The 15,181-nt window shown below is 40.8% G+C and overlaps 1 long non-coding RNA gene and 1 pseudogene across 1 annotated transcript in view; one reads left to right on the top strand and one right to left on the bottom strand.

Moving 5' to 3' along the window:
* Positions 1–3,462: 3,462 nt before the first annotated feature.
* On the top strand, positions 3,463–3,954 carry LOC109391713 (60S acidic ribosomal protein P1 pseudogene; annotated as a pseudogene).
* A 7,516-nt stretch (positions 3,955–11,470) lies between these two features.
* LOC109391724 (uncharacterized) overlaps positions 11,471–15,181 on the bottom strand; it is a 16,170-nt gene continuing 12,459 nt past the window's right edge. Inside the window, exon 3 of the long non-coding RNA XR_002125906.1 lies at positions 11,471–11,578. This is a non-coding gene — a long non-coding RNA (uncharacterized LOC109391724). The remainder of the gene's footprint in view (positions 11,579–15,181) is intronic.

Genomic DNA, 15,181 nt, shown 5'->3' with positions numbered 1-15,181 from the left:
GGCTCTAGGGTGAAAAAAACAGAAACCAACGGTCAGAAAATGAGACTATTGAAGGAATGTTGATTTATTAAGAGATGCAACAGGGAGATTGAGGAACTAGGCTCAGAGGCTCCAAAATCAGTACCCGTGCATAAAGCACAGCCCGGGGCCTGTCTGAAGACACAGCTGCCACTGCCTCTGAGCTGTAGGCCTACGCTGCTCGCTATGGGAATGAATCATCAGCTGCACATAAATTTGGAGCCCTTGAAATGTGACTAGTCCAAATGGAGGTGTGTTCTACACCAGATTTTTGAAGTATAAAGGAAATAATTGTAAAATACCTCACCAATTTCTTAAGTTGATTACATGTTGACATTATAATATTTGGGTTAAATAAAATATATTTTCAAAATTAATTTTACCTGTTTCTTCTTACTGTTTTTAAATTAGACTGCCAGAAAGTTTCAAGCGGCCTATGTGGCTCCCGTTACATTTCTATTGGGTAGCGCCACTCTTAACACTGCAGGTGGCGCTCCCTACTCTGCCAGCACTGGGTGCTGGTAACTGCTGCCGGTGCCACCACCAATGTGGTCTCCAGGAGCTGGAAGCTGCTAAAACAGCCCGTACTGGCAGAGAAGAGTCGTCCCTATTCTGTCTTCTTTGCATCCCAAACATAATCTGGGAATGGTCCATCGCTTAGCCGAACCACGATCTCACGCTTATGCCCTAGTTTCAAAAGAGGCTAACAAAGTGAATATGTGGTGTTTTTAGCTTCTATGGAAGAAGACAAACTCTCACCTACAACCAAGACTCAGAAATGGAATTTCCAAAATACAGGCAGAGATTTTGACATTGAGTGCCTGACTAGAAAATGAGAGGTGGGCAAACTGCAGATAGCAAGTAGATATACTGTTAAGAAAATTGCTTTTCACAGAAGCAGAGAAATGATCCAGCAACTAAAGTGGGCAAAAGGGTCTGGAAAATTTTCTTCTCCCTAAGCTAGGAGAAATAATAGCACTTTATAAGTGCATGAAATTGGGCAAGCAACAGAGAAAACATGATTTTATAGAAGAGAGAAGCCAACTGCTGATGTGATGTCCTTAAATATGTGAGCGGGGATGGAAACTGGTGAGCCCATAGAAGGCGCTGGCCTTAGCTAGGAGTGTGGCAAGTTCACCTGTAGTAATGAAAGGCACAGTATGTGGGCACAGGGCAAGCAAGGTGATAGAGGTGGTAGCAGGAGCATGCTGGAAGTGGCCTCTGGTGGCTTTTAAATCCCAGTGAAACGGAAAACAAGGTCTCAGCAGAGAGTGAGGATCGGGGAGGAGGCACTGAGGAGAGAAAATACGGAAAATAGCCTCCAGATAGTGGGTGAGTAGAGAGCTGGAGAGATGCACTATGGTTGTCACAGGCTATTAAGTGTCCACTTACAGTTAATACCAATGAATTCAAAGGGAAGCCAGTCGGCAGGGTGGTGTCTTTCTTCAGCCCTGTTCAGCCACACAGGCATAGATCCTGAAAAACTGACACTTGGCTTTAACCAGAGCTAGAATTAACAAAATGGGGAAATGCTCACAATTTTGTAGAAAACATATGTGATTTTACATCAAGCATGATTATAGAATTTCCATAGGAACAAAACAGACTTAAAGGAAATTTATACATGGATATGGTTTTATAAGCAATTTAAATTCTTACATAACCTCTAATTTTTTTGCAAAAATCAAAGTTCACTCAATCTATCTTAAACAACCTAATACTGGGACTAGCCCATATCGCCAAAGGCAGGAAGTAGGACCAGATCATACAATAAATTTAAATCTAAAGGCAATAAAACAAGACAACAATTCTTTTTGTCCCTTTTCTCACTGAGCACATCATCTCTTGTACTCACCAAGCACAACCATCTTACACTTCCTTCCCTCAATCCCCTGTTTACAGATTAACACGCAGGGTCCCAACATAGCCACTCTTGTCTGAGCCCATAGTGCCAGAGACCACCGCGATCTGACTGAGTCTTTGTCTTTCTCAAATAAAGTCCACAAGAGGCAAGCTCATTGGTCAGCTTGAATCAGCATTCATTGTTTGGTTCCATCTGCTGGAATCAGGAGTGAGAAGTCAGCTGATCAAAACATGGCGGACATACAATCCCTTTCCCAGATAATACATGTTTGTGAATTTAAACATTCAAGTAAAAATGGAAGCATAGAGAGAAAAAGAAAAGGCTCTTTTGGTCTTACCTCTCTCACCCCTGAGTGCCCCCAGTTCCACAGCCCACTGCAGAGGAAAACACAGCTAACAGTTTGGGCTGTACCCTTTCCACTGTTTTTCTAGTTTAGGTTATTTGCTACTTTGTTCTTAAGGCTTTCCTTTTTTGTTTTTAAACTTGCCTTTCTTTCTTTATGCTGATGACTTCCTGACAGCACTCCTAGTAAGTTTTATATACCACTGGTCTTGCATCAAGGCCCTATAAAGACATTTTTAGGAATAAACCCAATGATCTAATCTCTTCAGGTGCTCATATTCCCCTCGGTTTTTTTAAACACAGACATTTTATGGACTGGTGAAGCAATCATTGAGAAACGTACATCTCTGAAGCCATAATCTTTTTATAATTTGTTCTGCCTCACAAACAACCACAGCCAGTCTTCCAAGAGGACAATCCTTTAGAGCAAACCTCTAACACTGCAGTCGCTTATGGCTATCTCAGATAATGGGAGCTGTCCAGTCTCTTCCATTTAGAGAGGATCTGTGGAACCACTAATTGACTTGAAAAGGAGCTCTTCATTAGAAAGTCAGCAGTGAATAATGGAAATAAATGAGCTTACAAAATATATTGGACATTTCTTTCTGAAGGTCAGAAAATATATCAAGCACAATAGCAAATGTGCATTTTTTAAACAGTACATCATATTCTTATAAGACTCTGATGCAAAGCTTACAGTGCTACCATTTCAAAAGAGCTGGTTAAAGATACTTCAACCAAAACCTACTTTGTAGATTTGTCTAAATTTCTGAAATAATAAATAATATGTGACCCAGGAAAGTCTCCAAATATTTCCCCTAAAAAAAAAGAAAATCCCCCCAAATATGTCTTTTGTGGACTTTGTTGTGAGTCGTATTTGTGCAGAGACATCCAACTGGTAGTAGACGATTCCCTTGCATATGGCAAAACTCTACCCCAGTGCCTGTCTTATCTCTGTTTTTCTGCCTCAGGACTTGCTCTGAAAATATAAGATTTTTCAGCCTTATGCAAGACATTCCAAAAACACAGGGGAGTTAACATGCAAAGCGGGGAACCCTCAACCAGTAAGAAATGGAGTCAGTGGACAAATTCCTGAGTCTTCTGCTTTTTGGAGGGATAATTCTGAAGCCCATTCTATACAATTCCTGGGAGGGTCCCCGGTGGTATGAGTACCAGTTGCCCATAGCAAGAACTGCATCAATAATGCAGCCTTGCCCCTTTCCTTAGCTACTGCTAAGGTGCTCGGTCCTTCCGAGCAAGCTAAGGCCACGTTGGGGTGAGGCCCTCACTTCACCCGGCGACTAGCACCGCGCCCGGCAGCGCTCGCCCAGCACTCGTCTGCACCATGGCCTCCGTCTCGGAGCTCGTCTGCATCTACTTGGCCCTCATCCTGCATGACGATGAGGTGACAGTCACAGAGGATAAGATTAATGCCCTCATTAAAGCAGCCGGTGTAAATGTTGAACCTTTCTGACCAGGCTTGTTTGCAAAGGCTCTGGCCAATGTCAACATCGGGAGCCTCATCTGCAATGTAGGGGCTGGTGGACCTGCCCCAGCAGCAGGAGCTGCACCAGCAGGAGGTCCTGCCCCCTCCACCACTGCTGCCCCAGCTAAGAAGAAGAAAGTGGAAGCAAAGAAAGAAGAATCTGAGGAGTCTGATGATGACATGGGCTTTGGTCTTTTTGACTAAACCTCTTGTAACATGTTTAATAAAAAGCTGAACTCTGAAAAAAATAAAAAATAAAAAAAATAATGCAGCCTTTACTGGCTTCCTGGAATCAACTATAAAACAGAGTACCTTTGCCAAAATGTTTGCCTCAGGCTCTGCTTTGGGAGGAAACCAAACATAAGATGTTATATAAAGTGCTTTCAACAGTGCACAGAACATAATATGTAGTTAGTACATGATGCTTCCCTTCCCTGCATCTCTTCATAAATACCATTCATTCTACTGATAAAGCAGTTTTCTACTCCTCATCAAGGACTCATTCTTGGCAAAAACAATGCTCTGATACAACTATCGAATATGGTAGCCGCCAGACACCATGGCTACTGAGGACTTGAAATCTGGCTAGTCCAAATTGAGAAGTGTTGACAGTGTAATATATGCAACAGATTTTGAAAACTTGAAATAAAAAAGGAATGTAAAGTATCTTATTAATAATTTTATATTGATTACTTGAAATAATATTTTAGATATAGTGAATTAAATAAAATGTATTAACATGAATTTCACTTGTGTCTGCTTACTTTTTATAATACAGTTACTAAAAATATGTAATTACATTAGTGACTTATACTTCTATTGGACAGAGCTGCTCTAGAAATTGCGGGAAAGAGCCAGAGTGTAAAAAGAGGGGGGGAGGGAGAGAGGGAATATGTGTAGGTAACTGAGTATATTCAACAAGATGTTTAATTATAAGCCACAGAAACAATATAGACTGATATAAGCAAGAAAGGTTTTATTAAAGAATAAAGGAGGCTCCAAAACCTGATGCAAAAAACTACGCTTGGAGGCTGCACAGTCAGGCAGTGTCTGCAGACTGTTTGCAAAAATGGCTCCATCATTCTCCTTCCTGTATCCTCATTTCTTGACAATGTGACCTTAAACCTCTTCCCATCAAGAAGTGGGGTGCATTTCGTTAACCTTGATTGTGGGCAGGCCTTGGGACTTGCTCTGACCAATAGAAGAGGCAGAAGTGATAGCTGTATCAGCTCTGAACAGGCTTCACAAAGCCATCCTTCTTGGAACCCTGTGGAGCTGTCATGGGAACAAGCCCAGGATGGCCTGCTGGGTGACAGGGACACGGTAGTGCAGTTGTCCCCATAACTTCAGCTGTCAGCCAAACCACAGAAACAGGGCTGACAAGCTGACCAGCAGACGACTACAGACACATCGGGAGCCCAGAGCTGCCCAATTAAACTCAGTCCCAGTCACCAATTCCACAGAATCATGAGATATTGATAAATCGGCTACCAAGTGTTGAAATGGGTTATGTCAAAGATAAATCTGGATACTAGTTAAAATGGTAAAGATAAGGCTCTATTCAGTAATGACCACTGCAATAAGGAAGAGGATTCAACCTGAACTCAACTCAACTTTGGTCTGTGCAGACATGATGGAGTTTTAAAGGGAAATGAGGGAGTAGGAAGCGGAGTGAGCAGAGACTGGGTGTGTTGACTGGTGTTCATCTGGAAGAGAAGCAAACTTCTCGTACCTCTATGGCCAGAGACGCAGTGTAAGAGCAAGGCACTCACCAGCTGGGAGGGAGAGCAGAGCTGGAGTACTTCCCTGAATGTTTGCATTTCAAAGAGATGGCTCTTGGGTCTATCTGTGAGAAGACAGTTCTGGGCAGTGGAAGATCTACTTCTCAAAGTGGGGAGAGAAAAGCTTTCCAAAGGAATTGCTTTAAGAGAGGGTTCAGGGACCTAGCTGTCTGTTACCAGGTTCTGGCTGGAACACACGGTAATTCTGGCAGCCTTGACCTTCCCCTGAGGCATGTTCTGATTCTAATGTAATGCTGGGTATGGGGTCACAAAGGTGTCAAGAGTCATTAGCCAATATTCTTCAGTACAGGGCATTGCAAAGATTTCCAGGCCATTCTTGGGTCAGTTAAAATCCAGAGGACTCCAAAAAGATGCATTGAGTGTTGAAGTTGACCTGATAGCTAAGACAAACTCTAGAGCAGTGGTTCTAAATGGGGAAGGTGGGGAGAGGCAGCTGGGGGGGGGGTGCTCCCTGTGGGACAGCTGGCAATGTCTGGAGATAGTTTTAATTGTCACAACTGAGGGTGGTGCTACTGGCATCCAGTAGGTAGAGGCTGGAGATGCTGCTAAACATCCTATAATGCACACAGTCCCCACAACAAAGAATCATCTGATCAAAACTGTCAATAATGTCAAGGTTGAGAAACCTGCTCTAGAGGTGACTTAGAAGCCTAACCACTTTCAGGAGCCTGGCAGTCTCATAAAGGTGACCTATCAATTTGAATTGTTAATATAAGAAATTTAGCGTTCACAGGATCTTTTATTCTAGGGAGGGCTTGGACAGAACTTGCTGAATTATTACAAAAACATTGTTTTCTCTCAAAGAGCTCTTGATGATAATGATACTCAGGCAAGCTTAGTTCTAGTTATAGTTCAGAGCAAGGAAGACACACATAATCTACTCATCTGTCTATTTTGGATTCTATATGGGCATTTGGATCAGGGGATGGACAGAAAAGGAGGACAGAATGAAGTCTGTAAGAGAGAGAAGCTCAATAGTATCATTTCTGTAATACAGGGAAACAAACCACTAGGACATTGAGTAATATTAGCTTTGAAAAATGTAAACCTCACACTTTAAAATGGTCCTTGTTTTAAGAAATATTTTAACTTCAAATAAAAATAAAAGTCCAGACACTCTTTACTTTACTTTCCTCCTTTAAATGTAGAATTCATTTAATCAATACATTAATACAGCCATCTCCCTTAATTTCAGTTATCAGTTCTTGCATAGTTCTGTACAAAAACACTAACTGGGAACCCACTTATAAGAGTTTAAATGGGAAAAATTATAATGTAGTTATGTCAACAACAAAACAACAATTTCCTAAAGCTCAGGAAAACACCTCTACATAAACAACAAACTATCATGTTAGAATGTAAAATACTTAAAACATTACTTCCCAATAACCGAAAAATTAATATAGCTAATAATCAGTTGTTTATACTGCAATATATGAAACATCTCCTCTCTGAAGACTCAAGAGCTTTTCAAAATATCAACATGTGACTCTGATGTTGTGGCTGAAATAACTCAAAAACTCTCCCATAAATTATTTTATTGAACATATTTTGCTGATTTTTCATTTCACTAATAACTAATGGTGTTGCGTACTTTCTTGTGTACTTATTGGGTATTTGTATACCTTCCTTTGTTACATGCCTGTTCAAGTATTTCAGCTATTTCTTTTATTCAATTGTGTGTATTTTTATTACTGAGATGTAAGAGCTGCTTATACGTATTTTCTGGGTACAAATCCTTTGTCAAATATGTGCATTGTGAATAATTTCCCCCAGTGTGTAGTTTGCTTTGCTTTTCATTTTTTTAACAGTGTCTTTCAAAGCACAGTAGCTTTTAATTTTGATGAATCCAATTATTCAGTTGTTTCTTTTATCATGAGTGATTGCTTTATCCTGTTTAAGAAAATTTTACCTACTGAGCAAGGATATTCCAGTGTTTCTTTTTTCCAGGAGCTTTACATACACCAGAATGGCTAAAAATAAAGGTTGACAAGACCTAATGCAAGCAAGGATGTGGGGCAACCATCTCTCTCACAAGTTGCTGCTGAGAGTGCAAGATGGTACAAGCATTTTGGAAAACTGCTTGGTAGGTTCTTAAGATATTGAACGTGCACCTACTCGATGACCCAGCAATTCTACTGTAGGTATTTACTCAAGAGAAGTGAAAACATGTCCACCAAAAGCTTCTACAAAAATGCTTATGGCAGCCATATTCCTAATAGCTTAAAACGGAAAACCACACAATCGTCCAACAACAGGTAGTAGATAAACAAATTGTAGTATATTCCCTACAATGGTAAATGAACTACTGCTGGATACAGTAGCATAGAGGAATCACAAAAACATGATAAGCAAAAGAAGTCACACACAAAAGAGCACATAGTTTATGATTTCATTGATACAGAGTTCAAGACAGGTAAAACCAATTGATATTGATAGACATGGGGAACAGTTGCCTTGGGGTGGAAGGAAAGAAAAGGAGATTGATCATGAAGGGGTGCAATTGTATCTTGACAATGGTGTGGATTACAATGGGTGTATTACTTGGTCATTGACGTCTACACCTAAAATGTGTACATGTCACCACATGTAAATTATACCTCAAAAAATATACATCATATTGCATCTTAGACATGTTTAAGTATAAGCTTGTCCTAAATGTACACTTTATGACATTTGGGTATTTAAAGTCATAGGCATGCTCCTGGAAAAATGTGAAAGTAGAAGAAATTCTGTTGGGGTGTGCCTGTATTTCCTGCATGCCTGGAAAGATCTGTGCTCCTCTGTGCCCTTTCAGATGTAAATAGAGAGTCAGATTATGTGCTGCAGGCTGTTTCACTCTGGATTACAACATTTAGCTCAGTGGGAATTCCCAACAGTGGGGCTGTGTTCTCCACTATGTGTGATCTGTACCGTTGGGTAAGAGCCAAGAGTAATTCTATCTCTTCCTATAGTTATAAAGACAAACTATAGCATGACAGAACTTTATTTATAAAATAAAGAGGTTGGAAAATATTTTTGTTAGCTATAAAACTAAACTTAGCCCACTCCATCTTCTCAAGGGCCAGAGAAAGTGAATCACTTGATGAGTGATATCTACAGCAAAGCCTCCGACCTAGCCTTAATAGGACAAAAGGGGCTGCGTAACTGTGGGTAAGGCATTAACAAAACCTTTTGTCCTTTATGAACAGATTTTATAGCAGTGTTTCCCTGGAAACCAGAAAAAGGCAGAATGGAAGTGGTGCTACTAGGTAATATTTCTTACGATAAAAAATGACAAATTGCATCTGGCAGGAGAGAAACTGTATATGAATGATAAATACCTGTGGGAAATGACAACTTTGGGCTCCCTGAGTGTGATGACTCTCACAAGGTGGCAGGCCCCTCCCAGGGATTGGAATTTCTGCCTCAAACGTTATGTAGAGATATTGGTTCCTATTGGAGACACGGGGCTTTCAAGCCAAGATGAACTCACTACATGCATGAGTCTCATCTCCTTGCACCTGAACTGTCACCTTGGAAACCAGATATTAGTCCCTTGATTGGTGTGAGGACTGATGCAAGAAGTCTACTGAAGAGGGATGCCCAATGCTGCCCTTCTAGCTAGCTGCATTTCCTGCCCTATCTTCCTCTAATTGAATCTGATGACAAGTGTGCCCCCATGGAAGTCTTATGAGTCAGAAATTTTAGACACTGTGCATTGCAATAACTGAGTACACAATACAAGATACCATACATGGAATGGTAGTGAATAAATGTGTCTTTTGTGATTGCTCTCGGAATTATTCTCATCTCTGTCCTATGGATAAGTCACTCTTCAATGCCACAGTATAAAATGGAGAGGGCATCTGCTCCTATACAATAGTAGGAATATCAAGAACATAAAATAATACAGGAATTACTTTGACCTCCTTAGAAGAAAGGCATAAAAATTGATATATGCTTTAGTTACAGACAAAGTTGCTAGCTTTAGCTCCTCTGACGTTTTTGATAATCTAATTTTGGTATTCCTCATGGATACATTCATAAATGTTTCCTCTTTTTAAAAATAATAAGTGCACATGTAACAAAAACGAAAATTGCAATCTCTTTTACTTCTGGTTAACTGCACCTGGGCATTAATTATCACAAACCAAAATAAAACTAAGGGAACAGTCAAATACCATTAGAGAAGCTGGTGACCACAGAGTAGACAGGAACAAAGAATGGAAACCCCCAAATCATTCTAAAGCAGAGAGAAAAACATTAAGACTACTTAGACTTAAAGGCACTTGACACGAACTTTAAATAGATAAAGCAAACTAAGAGTAGTTCCTGAACAGTTTTCATGGACATATAAATTAATCTACCTGTTAGGTCTGTCAGAAATCAGTGTACTAACCTGAGTCACTATCTTGAGTTTGCTATATAAACTTTTTTCCTATATAAACTTCTAATGAGCCTAATGTTAAAAGTAAGCCAGTGAACTTAATATTCTATGATGTACCTTAGAGAGATTAAGACTTATCCTGAGCATACATGCACTAGTCATGTGAAGTTTAATTGTGAAAAAGAGCTGGATACAGTCAACTTCCCTTCCTGAGTTCTAGGTATAAATCCCACACTCTCATTTGGCAGCTACCATGACCATTTGCACATATTGAATGGCTTTGCAAAAGAAAAAAAAAAAAGGGGGCCGGCCAAGTGGTTCAGTTGGTAAGAGCACGAGCTCTGAACAACAGGGCTGCCGGTTCGACTCCCAAATGTGCCAGTGAGCTGCGCCCTCTACAGCTAAGATTGTGAACAATAGGTTGACCTGGAGCTGGGCTGCCATGAGTGGCCGGTGACAGCATAGGCTGCAGTGGGCTGCCGTGAGCTACCTTGAGTGGCTGGCAGCTGCTGTGAGCCGCTGTGAGTCGCCGAGAGCGACCGTCCAATGGCCGGCGACTGATCAGCCTCAGCCAGGAAGAGCACAGTGATCACAATACCAACATGGGCCAGTGAAGCAGCATCCTCAACAACTAGACTGAAGAACAAAAGGACAAACAACAACAACAAAAAAAAACACCTCAATATACCAATGACTACATAGCTAGTTTTGGATGATAAAACTGCAGGGCTTTTTGGCTTTTGTATTTTTAAGACAAAAAAAACCTATAGTTTTCCAGATGATCAAGCTGAAATACTTAACAATCTACAATTCTAATTTTTTTTTCTAGGCATCTATACAAATTTTACCAATAGCCTGTAGCAGCATACTTAAGCTACCACAAGTTTATCAACACATTCTAACCACAGTCAATTCCATCTTACTAGGTGTGTAAGAAGGATCTATAAGTGGAAGAGAAAGGGGCAAATGACCCCACGGATTCCTGAACCCTATAATCTTCTTCACCAATGAGTTCATGTCTGACCAGATGGGAAATAAATAATATGGCCAAAATTGCCTACATTACTGCCACTCCTTCTGTGGCAAGAGAAAAGCTCCCCTCCCCGCCCCCGTCAAGTGGTAACTGGGAATATAATCCATGTGGGCCTTTGCAGAGATGGTATGATAGGCTCCTTCTATCCATCTTGGTCTGCCGAGAAGACCAACCAATTCTACTAGTTACATTGAATTTGATTGCTAATAAACACTTGCTCTGTGATAACAGTGTGCTAGATACATAGCTGTGATTATTTATTTATACCCCTATTATCAATTCCTTGAGGATATGCATGAACTGTATCTTATTAATCTTCTAAGTTTTGCATATAGCCTGGTATATAATAAACTTAATAAATGAATGAGTGGACAAATGGTTCAATGAGTAGTAGAATGGTCACTAATTAGTTTCCACAGCTACTAAAGATACGCCTACTCTATCAGGATGTTTTCAGCAGCAATCAGCAAGTAACAGAAAAGTAGACCAAAAATGGATTAAATGAAGCAGATATTTATTATCTCATTTAGAAAGGAAGTGATTCCAAGGTAGGTATAGTGATTCAATTATGTCATGTCCGTCCACCTTCTTTCGACCTTTCCACTCTTCCAGCCTCAGCATGTTACTGATGTCTGTCTTCATGGTCACAAGATGGCTGCTAATGCTTCAACATCACAAGAATAAAGAACAGTCAAAGCAGAAAGGAAAAGAGTGAGCAGAAAAACAATTTTTTTCCGTGTAGGTTCTCCATTCTACCACACCTTTACTTACCTCTCACTGGCCAAGACTGCATCATTTGTCCATTACTAGACTAGACAGAGGAGAATAGAATTTCCGTAACTGGCATAGTCCTATAGCAAGAGAATAGAGATACATCCCTGCCCTACTCTACCAAATGAACAAAATGGGGATTCTGTTCACACGGAAGGGGAAGAAATGACTATAATTCACAGTTATTTGCACACCTCACTAACAGCATGATATACAGATCCTGAAAATTCAGAACACTCTCAAATCATTGATGCAAACAGCCAACAAATATTTGTTGAGCCACTACTATGTGGCAGGCATTATACTCCATCTCTGATAGATTAGAGAATAAAATATGACTTCCAAACCTCATGAAATTTACATTCTAGAGGATGAAAACAGACAATAAAAAATAAGTATGATAAATAAGATATATATCATACATACACATTTCATATATATGAAAATGATAAGTGTTTTTTGTTTTGTTTTTTAAACAGCAAGGTAAGGTGGGACTGGGTGGAAGCTTTAAATAGGGTGACCAGGGAACTCCTGACAAAGTGACAATGATTTGAAGGTGAAAAAGCCTAAGATCAAGGCCTCCTGGTCTGGAAAACTGACTGATTCTGTATGATACCAAATGGCAGAAGCTTAGACTGTTGCCTTCCTAGCCCAGCCGAATTTTTCAGATGGCCTCAAGATAACTGCCATTAAAATGAAAGAATACATCAGCAAAAGAACAAGAAAGCAAAAACTGAAATACTATGTTGAATACATTCAGAAAAAATTTTGGTTGTGCTTACTGATACACTAGAAGTAAATAAATTAGGAGCTTACTAAGATTAAGAAAACAGTGTTGATAAAAAAATCAGGGCCGGCTGAGTGGTGCATTGGTTAAGAGTTGGCTTGGGAGCGCGAGCTCTGAGCAGCAGGGCTCCAGTTCAGATCCCACATGAGGGCCAGTGATGCTGTGCCCTCTACAGCTAAGATGGTGAACAACAGCTTTACTTGGAGTTGGGCTGCCGTGAGTCGCCAGCAACAGCGTAGGCTGCAGTGGGCTCCCATAAGCTACCGTGAGTGGCCAGCAGCCAGCGTGAGCAGCCAGCAGCCAGCATAAGCAGCCATGAGCCGCAGTGAATGGCCATCCAATGGCCAGCGAGCGACTGCCTCACCCAGGAGGAGCGCAATGATAATACCAACATGGGCCAGTGAAGCAATGTCCTCCACAACTAGACTGAAGAACAAAAGGACAGCAACTTGTCTGTTACCCTTCCCCAATTCCCCAATACTGTTCCCCTCCCCCAATTCCCCCAATAAAATTTTTAAAAAAAATTTTTTTTAATTATGAACCTAACAACCAAAGAGCCATGTGACTCTTTGAGCCTTAAAACAACCTATAAGCCTACAAACAGCTGCAAAATATATGCAGCTCCCAAAGGGAACATATTTCTAAAACCTATTTCAGATGTGACCAAGAATAATAGACAAGGGATGTTCTTTCATGGAGCAGAGCATGGGCCACAGAGAGCAATAGACAAGAATTCCCTACCAGAGAGCAGAAACAGGGTCCAACGGAGAAACTTCCTCCACTGCCAGATCTGAGGTCTTTGAGATTCCTGCCCACCTGGTTCCATCAGTGCTATGGACCAGTGACTGTTGTTTCCCATTCTTCTCTTTTCTGAATAAGAGTTTTTAGTTATCTGATCCACCCTGATCCACCTGAGCCACATTTGACGCTGAGTGAAAAAACTGAACATCACCCAGGAATGGTGGGATTTCAGCTAGATAAGCAACAGGGTAGAACTTTGAGTAGTCTCCCCTAGGGAAATGGGTGAGTGTGCTCCACGTCTTGCTTGGAGAAAGGATGAGTGTGAGAAGGATACACACAGAAACTGGGCAGCCGGAGTTGCAGGCTGTTGCAGAAGAGACAATGAGCAGCCCACCAATACTCATCCACCCCTTATTCCTGGACACAAAGTTAGGTTACATTTCCCAGTCTCCCATGTAGACTGATGTAACCATATGACTAAATTGTCATCAATGATGTATGAGTAGATGCGATATGTGCCTGCCTCTGCAGGCCTTAAAAGAAGTGTGCCTCCTCCACACTGTTCCTCTTTCCACCGGCTGAAACCTAGATATGGTGAACAAGCCTTGACCTGATGACAAGATCCTAGAGGAAGAAAGAGTCACAGGATGGAATAACCTTGGGTCCCTGAATCACCATGTGGAAGAGAGCTGCTACCAACCTGGAGTACCCTCAACTACTGGGTTGTTGGAAAAGCCATGATGCATTTTGTCTATGTATTTCAAAGGACATTTATTTATATAAAGGACAAAGATCAATCAATGATATATGCCTGTTTTGTTCGATAACCTTTTGCCATCTTTCAATGAGCTTCATAATTCCTCATTCATAGAAGGATCTGTCTTTATTTGCAAAAAACTGAACAAGGTGCTGATTTACAGTCTCATCTGAATTGAACATTATACCATGCAAGGAGTTTTGAAGAGAGCGAAACAAGTGGAAGTCTGACGGCACAAGGTCAGCCAAGTAAGGTGGGTGTGAAAACACATCCCATTCAAGCGCCAATCATTTTTGACTGGTGATCAAACTTGTGTGTGGTCTCGCGTTGTCGCAATGGAACACAACTCCTTTACAATTAACAAGCTCTGGATATTTCTGGATGATGGATTTATTCACATTGTCCAATTGCTGACAGTACACATTTGAATTGATTGTTTGGTTCCTTGGTAGGAGCTCAAAAACCACGACACCTTTAAAATTCCACCACACTAAGAGCATAACCTTCCTCGGATGAATGTCTGCTTTTGATGTCGTTTGAGGCAAATCATCACGTTGAGACCAAGACTGTTTGCACACTACATTGTTGTAAACAATCCACTTCTCATCACCAGTTATCAGTCACTTCACAAAAGGATTGTTTTCCTCACATTTAATGAGCATATTGCAGATGTTTATGCGCACCATCAAATGAACTTCTTTGAGTTCATGCGGAACCCAAATATCGAGCTTGCTTACATATCCCAGCTTCTTCAGGGGGTCGTGAACGCTTGAATGATGGATGTTCAATGTTCCTGCGATCTCCCGTGTCATGTAATGTGGATTTGACTTGATCAATGCCTTTATTTTGTCGTCATCAACCTCGGTGGGCCTCCCTGACCGAGGAGTGTCGTTAAGATCAAAATCACCAGCACAGAATTTTGTGAAGCATCATTGGCACTGACGTTTTTGTAGAGCATTGTCACTGTAAGTAAACTTTACGCAACTTTTCATAAGCTTGAGTCGCGTTCTTCCCTTTATGGAAGTAAAACAGCAAAATATGGCAAAAGTGCACAGCTTGGTCTTCCATCTTCGACTTGTAAAATCTCCAAAACTCAACCAAATCGCTCAATTTTTTTTAAAATGAAGCTAGAACTGTCAACTGTCAAATGACATAGCAATAACATAGATGCGAATGACTCTAGTACTTCCAAAAATGAACTAGTGCCATCT

The sequence above is a fragment of the Hipposideros armiger genome, unplaced genomic scaffold (genome assembly GCF_001890085.2).
Source record: "Hipposideros armiger isolate ML-2016 unplaced genomic scaffold, ASM189008v1 scaffold_300, whole genome shotgun sequence".
NCBI lineage: Eukaryota > Metazoa > Chordata > Mammalia > Chiroptera > Hipposideridae > Hipposideros > Hipposideros armiger.
Note: the sequence above shows the minus strand (reverse complement) of the source record. Positions and strands in the feature narration are given on the sequence as shown.